The sequence below is a fragment of the Oculina patagonica genome, chromosome 2 (assembly GCF_052425735.1).
Source record: "Oculina patagonica isolate OP01 chromosome 2, crgOcupat, whole genome shotgun sequence".
Lineage (NCBI taxonomy): Eukaryota > Metazoa > Cnidaria > Anthozoa > Scleractinia > Oculinidae > Oculina > Oculina patagonica.
Window position 1 is genome coordinate 25,450,568 of NC_135759.1, and position 12,670 is coordinate 25,463,237.

Genomic DNA, 12,670 nt, shown 5'->3' on the forward strand with positions numbered 1-12,670 from the left:
TAAATTTCGTCAGCTTATCAAAAACGTCAAAAAAAGGCCTGTACTGTCCGAGATATAGATATGGCGGCATGCAGTAGGAATGTTCCCGCCATTGTGAGGCGGGAAGCAATGAGTTGCGATAATGTGATTGGACAATTCAAAAACTCGTCGCTTGTTGATTGGCTGAAAATATATCTTATGTTTTATCGTGGATTGAGTTGATAAAGTATTTGTTGTGTGTAAGGTATTTTTTGGTTCACCACGAGTTTGCGTATCAGTCTTAGAAACATTGAAAGGTCGATTCTGTCTTTTTCGTAGACTTAAGGTTGCTCAAAACAGTTTCCTGCATTTTTTCAGCACTCAATGACGAATCAATACTTCGATTCAGTGACGCAACAGTATGGTATAAAAACAGTTGCCCAATCACTGGTGAACGAGTATATATTTTCTTGACCTCACAAGTTACCATAGAAACGGCCTAACCTGTTAAAAACGCCCTTAATTTTCTTTTCGCTTTAAGTGCTTATACTAAAAAAATCTCAGTGAATCTCATTTTTATGATGGAATAAGGATCATCATGTTAAGGTACAATTTTTGGCAAATTTTTTAAAAAATCTGTACATCATGGGGTTCAGGGCCATCTAAATATTGTGCAATTAACCATAGATGTAACCAAGGAAACCTTACACAGCCCTAGGAAAGAAAGTGTCGAATGCGAGTCGAGAAGCTTTCCATTGATGGTTCACTCTTTGCTTGCCAAATGTCTAACAATAGATTTTGTGCTTTTCAAAACAAGTTTGATTTGGTAGAGTGATCTTTCTCAAGATCGTATCACCTGATTTTTATGAGAAGGGCTATTAACGATACTTTAGTGCACATAAACAGCGCGTTTAGGAAGTCATCAATCAACTTATGGCATGATTGACAGGCGAGTCTCTTGACAAAAGTGAATGTAGCTAATTTATACAGCCGCATTATCACATACTGTATTATAATTATATGAACTTTGACCAGAATATGTTTCAATTATAATGAACAGTGCTGTTACACCCGGTTTTACATAATCAAGGATATGACTGATCATGATGAATTTTTTAACTTCGATCTGCTCAAAATCAAAGTCAATCAAAGTTCGAAGATACAGGGTGTTTATGAATTCTTCGCGTGGGCAAAAAATCCCATGCTAACTTTTCTTCTGAAGAGTTGAAAAGTTTAAAGCGTGTTCTTTATATTATAAAAATAACCCTTCAACAAGTTTCTGTTATGGATGGTCTGACTGCTCTAGCTATATGTAGTTTGCGATACCCCGACTGTTTGAGAGTAGATTGATTTTCAAGTCCACCAACTGAAGTTGATATACAGAGTCCGTGTGTTGACCGCGGCTATAGCGTGCTCAACGCCAAACTAACGTCTGTTAATTGAAGCACATTTTGTGTCCAATAAACCACAAGTGACCTCAATGATAGTGTGGGTTGAACTCTTTTTTTCTTTTTGTTTCAAGATGTTACAGAGCTTGTAGACATATGTCGATGAAGAGACCTTGTATTTGTCTACTTGATAGCTGGGAAAAATGCCTCTAGCGGTTCACATCAGCGGCAATTTAAGTTATTTTAATTTGTTCCTGTCCGATGAAGTTTTATAAAAGGTAGAGCATTCTTTACGTCAAACGAATGCACGTTATTGAAGCGCATTTTGTGGCATATAAAACCACAACTAACCTAAATGATAGGAAAAGAAAATAATCCTCTGGCCATGGCGGTTCACATCAGCGGGAATTAAAGTTACTGTCAGATGAAGTTTTATAAGGGAGAGAGCATTCTTTACGTCAAACGAATGCCCGTTATTGAAGCACATTTGGTGGCACATTAAACCACAACTGACCTAAGTGATAGCGAAAGAAAATAGCCTCTAGCGGTTCACATCAGCGGGTATTAAAGTTACTATAATTTTGGTTCTGTCTGATGAGATTTCATAAATAGAAACGAATCGCTGTGGTTTGATATAACATGCTCGACGCTGTCCGTTACTGCAGCACAGTTTAGGACGAATAACACCACAAGTGAGCTAAGCGATAGCTATGGTTGAACAGTTCTTTTTCTTTTTACCATTTCATGGTGCTAGGCTTGTAAATACGTGCAGATGCAAAGGCTTGTCAGTTGATCTCATTAATGGGCTAGCAGAGAAAAACGCCTTTAGCAGTTCACATCAGCGGGAATTAAAGTTACTGTAATTTTGGTTCTGTCTGATGATGTTCGTAAATAGAAAATATTTATTGTCGGGTTTGAATATAGCGGATGCTGGACACCAAACTTATGTCCGTTATTGAAGCACATTTTGTATCGGATAACAGCACAATTGGAAGTATGAACGACATTTTGTATCGGAAAACACCAGAATTGAAAGTAATCTTAGTGATTTTTGGTTCGAACCATTCCTTGGGGTTTTATTTTCAATTCATGGTGGTACAGAGCTTGTAAACACATACAGATGGAGAGATTTATCAGCTGACCACATTTAATTTATCGCCGGCTAGCAGAGAAAAACGCCTTTAGCGGTTCTCATCAGCGGGAATTAAAGTTACTGTAATTTTGGTTCTGTCTGATGAGATTTGTAAATAGAAAATAGATTTATTTGGGGTTTGATATAGCAGCGCTAGTGGACGCCAAACTTATTGCCCGTTATCTGAAGCACATTTTGTATCGGAAAGCACCACAACTGGAAGTAACCTTAGTGATTGGCGCTGATAGCTTGGATTGAACTACTGTATTCCTAGAGGGTTTATTGTCAATTCATGGTGGTGGAGAGCTTGTAAATACATACAGATGTAGAGATTTTTCAGCTGATCTCGGCTAGCAGAGAAAAACGCCTTTAGCGGTTCACATCAGCAGGAATTAAAGTTACTGTAATTTTGGTTCTGTCTGATGAAGCTTCGTAAATAGGAAATATTTATTTGGGGTTTTATATAGCGATGCTAGACGCCAAACTCTATGTCCCGTTATTGAAGCACATTTTGTGTTGGAAAACAACACAATTGGAAGTAACCTTAGTGATCAGTCCTTCGGTTGAACCATTCCTAGGTTATTTTTCTTCATTTTATGGTGCTACAGAGTTTGGAGATAAATACAGATGTAGAGATTTGTCTGTTGATCACGTTTTTTCGGCTAAGCGAGAGAAAAACGCCTTTGGCAGTTCACATCAGCGGGAATTAAAGTTACTGTAATTTTGGTTCTGTCTGATGAAGTTTCATAAAGAAAACAGAATTATTTGCGGTTTGATATAGCGTGGTAGACGCCAAGCTTATGTCCGTTGTAGAAGCACATTTTAGGGCAAATGAACAACATGCTACCTCAGCTTTTTCGATAGCTTAGGTTTGCAGTTTGCTTTTTGCAGTTTAAGGTGTTACGGAGATTGTAAGTTTACGATGATCCAAATGAAACAGTAATGAAGAGACGTCCTCGTCTCATCTTGTCAGCTGATGAGGACATTGATCGGCCAGCAGAAAAAAAAAACGCCGCGAGCGGTTCACATCAGCGGGAATTAAAGTTACTATAAATTGGTTCCCGTCTGGTGAAGTTTCATAAAGAGAAAGGCATTGTTTAAGATTTAATAAAATTTAATAACCGTTCACGAAGCCAACGAACGCAAGGCTTTTGTTCTATTAGTGTTTTGTTTTGAAAGAGCTCTTTTGGGCGTCGAGGCCACCAACCGCAAACCAGCGTTTTGCTAACCACAGCAATTTATCACCGACTGTTTGATTGATCAGTTTTTCCAGCATGGAGCACCAAACTTTCAATGTCGTATTTGAGTTTAGCGCGCGCTTTTTTTGCTGCTTCTTGGCTAGCTACAAAACACGCGTGGCGTGGTTTATACTTCAGGGCTCGCATGGCGAGCGAGAAGCGCACGTCACGCGCGGTTTGAGGTGTCTTGCTTCTTTCGTGCGCTGCGTGCGGCCGGCATGCGTAAGGAGTTATGTCCTTTCAGTTAGAAGCCACCGTTTAAAAGGGCGTACACTGATTTGAAAGTGTGTAAAGGACGGTTTTTTTCAGTTAACGTATCTTCGAAGGAAATCTTTACCAGCTTTTCTCTATAGTCTTTCAGTATTAAGTTTTTGATTACCCCCCAAATCCAACCTAGCCCAGGTTTTCTAGTAGACGCCCGTGCGAACGGTGGCGTGGCTTGCGTCAGGGCGTGCACGGCAAACGCAAGGCGCAAGACATGCTCAATTGGAGGTCGACCTCAACTCCCTCGCATGCCGTGCTTTCTTCGTGCTTTGCTTTCAGCACGCGATTTAAGCCGCCCATTCATAAAGCCCACGCTTTGCGCCACTGGCGCGTTTCACGGAAGGTGACCTTTGTACAGCAGTGGACATCTATGTTCGTTTTCGTCTTCAAACCAATCTTAGGTTCTCACTTACTGCAGTGCGGCAAACGCACTTGACTGTCTTACATAACAATTTGCAACTTTAATACGTGCCGTATTTGTAATTGTGCAGACGTATGGCTTTTAGACCTGGTCGTTCCTTCCCCAGTGTGACTATAGCCCAATCTAGGTTTTCAACACCCACGCTCAAGTGTTGTGGTGGCTTTAAAATAACTCAGTTACTAGCCATTTTAAGAACTGCTAATTAGAGAACTGTCTCCCCTCCCGTCTTCTTTAAAAAGGCACGTTCACCCATCTCAGTTTCACTCCAATTTTGTGTTTTACATTTTTGTTTCGTCTCCAAAAATAAAGCTGTAAGCTAAGCAGATCTATAAGTATTCCTCTTAGTAGAGATCCGCAGAGCATTTAATACATTTTCTATGATTATTGCTTCGATTTTTTTTAGATATTTAAATTTTCAAACTCAAAACTGCTTATTCCTTGGCTACTTTTTTCGCGATAGAGTCACAGGGGTTAAAACTGCAGGCCCACAACTACTGGAGCTTATCCGGGTTTCCGTAGGTTGAAGTGACTATAAGTATTACTTCTCCCACTGAACAGGCCTTATGCCAGTCTATAGCAGGTCTCCCCCATTCTCCTTCCCATCATTTTGTTATACGTGCATGTCCCTACCAATTTGGCGGTATCCATTTGTACTCCCAGGTGCAGAGAGGCACTGTGAGAATGAAGTGTCTTGCCCAAGAACAAAATGCAATGATCCCAGCCAAGGCTCGAACCCGGACGGCTCAATCCGAAGTCCAACGTTCCAACCATTAGGCCGCCCTGTCACCCATATAAAGGCAAATAACTGAAGTTAAGAATGTATATCTAACATTGTATACCTGTTACACTATTATATATGTTGCATTATTGGGGGCGTGGTGGCCTGATCAGTTTGAGTTTGGACGGAGAGGTCTCGGTTCTATGTGTTGTTTTCTTTGGCAAGTTACTTTACGCCTTTTACTCTAACAAAGCGTTTTCCACCCAGGGGTACCAATGATGACAACCTAACAAATGGCTGGAGGGAAACCTTCGATGGACAAGCCTACCTGTTTAGTTTTCAGGCTACAGAAACGTTAAGTGCCGGAAGTAGTGAGCCATCTGGCCTCCTAGGCTTGGAACAGCCTTTAACCCTTAAATTACATTACTTATGAAGCCAATGAATGATATGCTTACCATTAGAGTTCAGGTTTTAGCATATTAATTCGAACTCTCTACAGGCCTAGGTACATTTTCATATCGTCCTTAGGTAAGGTGAGGTAAAGTGGCAATATTGGGCGAACTCTCCCAAACTGACAGAACTTATCCCGGTTTCCGTTGTATTAAGCAACTAGGAGTATTGCTTCTTCCCTTGAATGGCATGCTAGTCCATTGCGGGTTACCACTACCATTTGCTACCCTAACACTAAGTTAGACGGTTACCCCTTATACTCCTGGAGACGCTGTGAGAGTAAAGAGCCTTGTCCAACTACACATCACATTGACCGGGCCGAGCTCGAAGCGAGTACTATTGATCTCGGCACACTCAACACATTTCATATTGTGCTTAGTTTAAAGAGGAAACCTTCATCAGCTGTAATTGGTTTTCATGCAGGTCCTCTACCCAAACCAAATTGGAATTTGAAAATGTTGCTAGAAACAGGGCGAGAGAGCCGCCAACAAACTTATCCATTGCTGGGAGGCGAGTGCTTACCCAGCACCCAGTTCCTGATCCCCAGAGAATTACACTCAATATCAGTCATTATTATAAAGAAAAAATTTCTCCTCAGTAAGTTATCTTATTCTACTGACCGGTATACCGCATTTTAATTTGTCTTATTGATATTTGAGGATAAATTACTGAGATGCTTACTATCCTTTTTTGACTGTCTAGTAAAGTGCACACGAATTTTACCTCGCAATATCAGAATCTTTTCAGCTGACAGGCAGTATGGGAAATTAATACACAGTCAATCTTTCAAGTTAAAACTGAGAAATATATTTGGTGATAACTCAAGTTGCAAGATACGTTTTGTTTCATTTTATTCCTGGCTAAACGGAGAATCGTTGTTTCGCCGGTAATCTCATCTCTGCAAATAATGTTTCTCCTTTTAGACTGCTGCGCAGAAAACACATTTCAGAGGCAAAGCTTGTAACACTTCAGTAGCTTTTTTCTTGTTTCTGAGGAACAAGATTTACTTCGGAAACAGTCTGTTGCAGTATTAAAGTTTTCCTCAGCAGTGTTTCCTCATTTAGTCAGGCCATTAGTTCTGGAGACGTAAAACGTATATTTGAGTGCTTCATAAAAGAAATTAAAGCCATTCTTTCCTTTCAGGTTTCTTCAGAGACATGGAAACACTCTTCTTGTTTCCCAAAACAGCCACTCGTTTAACCATAACTCAACGGAAACGTCAAATTGGGAAAAGAGCCTTTGTAGAAGCAGTCAATTTTCCCAGTGACGTTCAGTTCAAAGTCGAGAAATAGAATATTTCGCTCGCTTAAGTTTAAAACTGAACATGAAACACCTTTGGATTTCGTTAGGAAAGTTAGGTCCGTTGCCAGGATTCATCATAGGAAAGTTATCAGAATAAAACGTTCTTCTGGGTAAAATATTTAAAGCTAAGAGCTTTCGACAACCTTGCTGTTGTCTTCGACCGTAAAAAACAACACTGAGTCTGGTTCTAGAAAGTTCATAGTTTTAATTATTTTAACCAGAGAAGGTTTCATTATAGTTCACCTGTGGAATCATTGACCAACGATTCATATGTCTTACATTCTTATCCTCTCTGACTTTCAATTATGGGCGCGTAACCCTGTAGAAAATGTTAGAAATAATCTCCTCTGTTGAGAGATACATGTAATATACAAGACGTGTGGTCTGTGGGTTTTGATAACACGTGCGAGCGCGAAGCGCGAGCTACACGCGGCGGTCAGGCGGGAAAAGAAAGAATTGAAGGAATACGGAGCGTTGGCTTTCTAAGGCAAGGATGAATGGAATATTAAAGAGGAAGGGATGTTAGGTTAACACTTACAAGCTTGGAGGAGGGAAACGTTGGAATTCACAAGGTAGCTCTATTTCTTACAGCCAAGGTCATTTAAAACAGATACGTTAGGAATATTTCTTATAGGTGTTTAGCTTTTCTGGTTGCCAGATATTCATAGAGGTTAAGCGGGGTCGTGGGAGTTTAGAGAGAAAAATGGAACAAATTGGACCCCCGATGAGTTGTTTTCGGTCGAGGCATTGTTTGCGCCGGTCTTTGTTTTCATACAACCCAGCTGTATTCTAATAAATCTAGACTCAACACTGGCTTGTCACAGCATCTGTGTTTGGGTTTTCTGAGTTAACGGCTTGTTTTGGCGGAGCTTTGAAAAGTAGCAATTCAATAAACTACTTTACGTGGTTTTAGGTACCCAGGGGACAAAGGATGCACCGCTTTAACTGCCTTTACACGCTTTATTGAATTATGCTGCCATCCGTTATGCTGTCCAAATACATGGACAAAGGTTAGTGCACTCTAAGAGTAATTCAAGGTTGTTACTTTCCGATAAAGGAATCAAATGAACTAAAATAAATCTGAAAAATTATTGGTCACCGCTGTCGTTTGGCTGCGAGATAAATACACCATATTAAATGTCAGTGCGTACGAAATTAGTGCTGCTATTTGAACTTATGTTAACGCCATTAAAGGCGTCATAGAATGATGATAATTTGTTCTGTAGTTCTGTTTCTTCTTTGCATTCAATAGTTTGACGCATGTCGCTTCCACCATGCAGTAGAACCCAGCCGAGTACGTTTTAGTCCGGCTGTTTTTGCTACAAAAATCGATTCGTCCAAAAATCCGTTTTTCGCGCGCTTTTCTTGTGGTACTGGTAAAGAAACAACTTTCTATGGCCATTGTAGATATCAAAACTCCGCAGTAAAGTTAGAGTGCTCTGATGCATGGAGCTAAGCAATAAGTTTCAATTTCATCTCGTCTAAACACAAGAGATGGTGCTTTGAGAAAAGTCCGAAGAAAGTTTTTTTTTTTAACTTTGTTAAAGGAGGACGGAGTCGTTTTCACCTAACAAATTTTTAATTATATTTTTTTCAATACCTGTAACTTCAGCTGCGCCTAATAAGGGCATGCACAAAACTAAACAACAAGCGAGGCGCTGAAGGAGGAGTGTTTAGATGTTTGTTTGAGTTGCAAAAGGGTCCGTCGTGTCAGCGGAAAATGTCACAAGGCAGCATTATAAACAAAGTCTCTAACACGCTTAGGAACGTGCAAAAGCGATTTTCCCTGCAGATAAGAAGCGGAAGAAACAGCGAAAGACGCCTAAATAGACAAATGTTTTGCGACAGTATTGACGTTAACAACGGGTTACGCTTGATTTCGTTTTGATTGAACGGGCGCGCTTTCACGTCATTTGTTGGGTGTGTTGGTCGCGCATGATGTCACCACTGTCGTAGCTCAGTAGCAACTACAAAACAGCTGGTCCTTATGCTCTGCTCTGAGAGGAAGTCTTAAACACTCGAAAGTCGCTTTAGTTTATTATATTGACATAGCCAGTTAAGTGCTTGAACATGAACAAGCCAGGAGTCCCTAACGAACTGACCCATATTAAAACAGGAAGCTATCGCTTAAGTTACGTAAGGGTCTTTGTCTTTCATAGCTATAATGACAGCCACTTTTTCGAAAACAACGCCGAATTCTGTTCCTTCCTGTTGAGCTCCAGCACGTGCGAACCCACGCGTCACTTGAACCAACTTTTTAAAAATGTCTAAACTGTTTTTTTTAATGAGAGCTTGATGAACCGCAACTGAAAAAACTGAAAGAGAGCGTTTTCAACTAGTTACATGCTGCAAAAAAACTGATTCTTGTCAAAGTTTACAGTAGTTATTCCAAGAAAAACACGTAACGTGACCCTCAGTGGGCACATACAAATTGCCATCCATTTCCTTCCTTCCGTTGCCATTGTCAGTCATCCTCACTTCCTCAGTAAATGGTTTCCCGTCATTTCAGCGTCGAATGAGTACTGTTTTACTAAAATAAGACCGATAGTTTTCCTAAAATTAATGTTCCTCATTTAATGCTCTCACAGACTTGTGTGCTTGTTTTTAACACTTATAAAGTATCATTTCAACGCCTGGACTTTACTTTGGCACATGCGTCCTTGCGTCCTTGTTTTCGTCAGTTTAGTTACAAACGAACTCAACGTGAATTTCACAACGCAAAGAGCAAAGCATTCCTTAAAACACTAAAATACACATACTGTAGGACATAAAATGATGTTTTTATACTAACGACCATCGTTTATTCCTCAAAACACTATTAGAATGACCCACCTACAGATTTAATGGGTATTGGAAAGTTCTTCAAGTGGTAATTAATAGACTTTTTTCGTATATAAATGGCGTGAAATTCTGCCTTCTTCCCCTAACGATTGAGTCCTTTTTTATATTGAAAAGCTGTCATTGCCATTTGACGAGTGCTTTCTTCCTTTAGTAGTTTCAACGGAAGACATTTTTTTAAAATCCAACTTCCTCAATAATATTGCGTCTGAATTAATTGTATTTTTATATTCTCAAGTAGAGCGCGCTGCTTTCGGAGATTCTGTATCCGAAAGGGGTTTCCCTGCGCGTCTTTTTGTGGTGAAAAATTTTTGGCGAACGCCCTTTCTTTTTCAATAAGATGTCAATTAAAAGAATTAATTATTTTTCCTAGTTATCATGCTGTTTGGTATATCCTTATCCAGTGGTCCATCGGAGTGTCATCCGCTATACTCCAACGCCAGGTGGATAATTGATAATTATTACATGGCATAACACTTTTTAATTACAGTTAGCAGAGTCTGGTTTGAGATAGCGTGCTACTCTCGTAAAAGTCTACCTGAAACGCTGAACGGTACAAACGCTACGTGAAGGGCTAACTTTCGAAACAACTGTCTGAACTCATACCTGTTGTTTATACAAATCAGGCCATTGTGAGTCAATGCCAATGTCACTATTAAAATGATAAAGAAATGCTTAAGAATTATTAAAGGTTTTAAAAGAAAAAGACAGCCACACATTTTCAGGGTTTCGTGCATGATAGATTTACTTATGATTACTCTGATCATTGAAGGTACTCTGTGATCTCGAAGTCATCGGACCTAGAAGTTGTTTGATCTTGTCACAGACATGCAGCAATTGTGTACTGTAGAAATTTGCGATGGTGTTTTATTGCTTGCAAGCTTTTAGGTCTTTTAGCAGGTGAAATATCAAATGTTTTAACCCTGGTCAACCGCTCAATCTTTGTCATTGTTAAGTTTAAGCTGTTCTGAATGCAATTGCTTAAAATGTCTCCGGCCGGTCAAGATCTTTTTGCGCAACTTACAATTGAGCGAGCACTGTTTTGACTAGTTTGCCGCCCCCAAAAAGAGCGGACAAGCCTAATCTATAGAAAAACATCCTTGAAAATTGTATCCATCTCACGTTCGCATGTAAATGAAATTGTATATTGTTGGTTTTTACAAAAGTGCTCGAATAAAGTTTGAATTCTTCCACAGTTTGCGCAATACTTTCCAACCGCACTGTGCGTTTGATAGTTAAAAACACGTGGCTTCCATTGTTTGTTTCAAATAGTTTTACAGAAAAGGAGTGTCTCTATAGAAACCAAGGTCTTGAGTGGGCGTGAGACGGAAACCTTAAAACTAAATATTGCCAAGACTTTGGACTCTTGTCAAGAGAAAGGAGTGAAGCTTCCAAAAAGATTTAATACTTACTTGGACCGTTTTAAAAATGTGTACGTGGGATTAATGTTATTTCTGTAAGCGCGCATGGGGGTTTCGCAACACAATAGTCTCGAATATTCTCGTGCCTCAAGCCTGATGAGAAGATAAAAAAGTTGATAAGAATTAAATTTTATTTTAGGCAGAGTGGTGCCACTGCTCGGAAGAAACTCATTTCCATAAAATCTACATATTTACAATGGGCTCGCACCCAGATAAAATAAGCTAAGAAATTTCTTGCATACGAATACTGTAGCTAGTATACGATTTCTGTAGTTATGATTGAGGATGTGTCTGCAGGAAGCTTATGTCTAACTCAGTTAAGCTCAAGGCTTACTGCGTTAGTGATGTGCTTGGGTTGTTAGCTTTTGTATTTTAAGACTAACGTTTTAACAATCAAAACAATCACTCCAGTTTTTGACCTTTTTCACTTCAAGGATTTTTTACTCCGCGATGTATGTACCCAGCATTGCTCTTCTCACAGTTAAGGCAGACATCCTCCGTTGAGACCCTTTCTCCAGTTCGTGTTTTCGCTGGCTGCGGTTTGCTTATCTTATCAGTACAGAATCTGCAGCAATATATTACCCTTCAACATGCTGGTCCACTCAGAAGACACACGTGTTTGCCATATATTTTAGCACTAATGATTAAATTTAAAGATGCCTTGTTCGAAGACCTTCGCCCATGCACATCTTTCTTCGTTGCTTTTTTTGTCTAGTACACGCGAGTATATTTTATTTTTAGGAGATGACTGAAAAAAACCCCATAAAATTACTATCGCATTCTATAGTTTCTGCATGGGATAATCTGAACACTTTCTAAATGACTTGAAGAAATGGTCTCCCTATTTCCTCCATGTTGTCCAACACTAGTAAGCCAGCCAAAGGAATCTCTTTCTATTCAATGTGTTACGGGTGATTATAGGCAAGCCCCATTATATGACAATACGAGTTAACTGTTTTTGCCAAATAGACATAAAGGATATTAACTTCATATCTGATCATATCTCATCAAAACAAATCTTGTCGGAAGTTTAAACAAAACACCTAGTTGTTCAATTCTCACCGCTTCTTAAACCTTGAAGCAGACGTGAGCGCGTGATTGTACAAAGTTTGACAATACTGACAAAAAAAAACTTTCTAGTTCAACCTCAATGTCAAGGGAAGAGTCTTGGGTTTATTGTAACATATTTCTTTGTGCAAATGTTCTTTGCCTGAATTGCCTCGCTGCTTTTGACGTGTGACCACGTGCAGGCATTTGATTTGGAAATGAGGAGATATGTGCACTCATTTAAGGTGGAAATCAGTGTGATATGACGAATATTGCACATGGGCTATGTCAAAAATGATCATGTTTTTCGCAGCTATCGTTATTGTCGGTTGTCATTAAGAGAGACAGGTGTGTAATATGGACAGAAAAGCCAATACCCCTTAGGCAATCTTTAGCAATTAACTAAAAAATATCGACCGGTACGCAAGGAACAATATCATTTTTAAGACTGATACAAATAATGCCAAGAGGGTGTGGAAAAGATTTGCTGTCG

General features: G+C 39.6%; 1 long non-coding RNA gene across 8 annotated transcripts in view; it reads left to right on the plus strand.

Annotated features, from left to right (window-relative positions):
* LOC144643761 (uncharacterized) overlaps positions 1 to 12,670 on the plus strand; it is a 55,609-nt gene that overhangs the window by 7,080 nt on the left and 35,859 nt on the right. For 4 of the 8 annotated variants that reach the window (XR_013568967.1, XR_013568969.1, XR_013568966.1 and 1 more), the window contains one exon: positions 7,785 to 7,881. The exons of 3 other annotated variants lie outside the window; for them this stretch is intronic. This is a non-coding gene — a long non-coding RNA (uncharacterized LOC144643761). Of the gene's footprint in view, positions 1 to 5,386; positions 5,865 to 7,784; positions 7,882 to 12,670 lie in introns of those variants that run through there. One more of the 8 variants, XR_013568968.1, reaches the window with a different exon arrangement.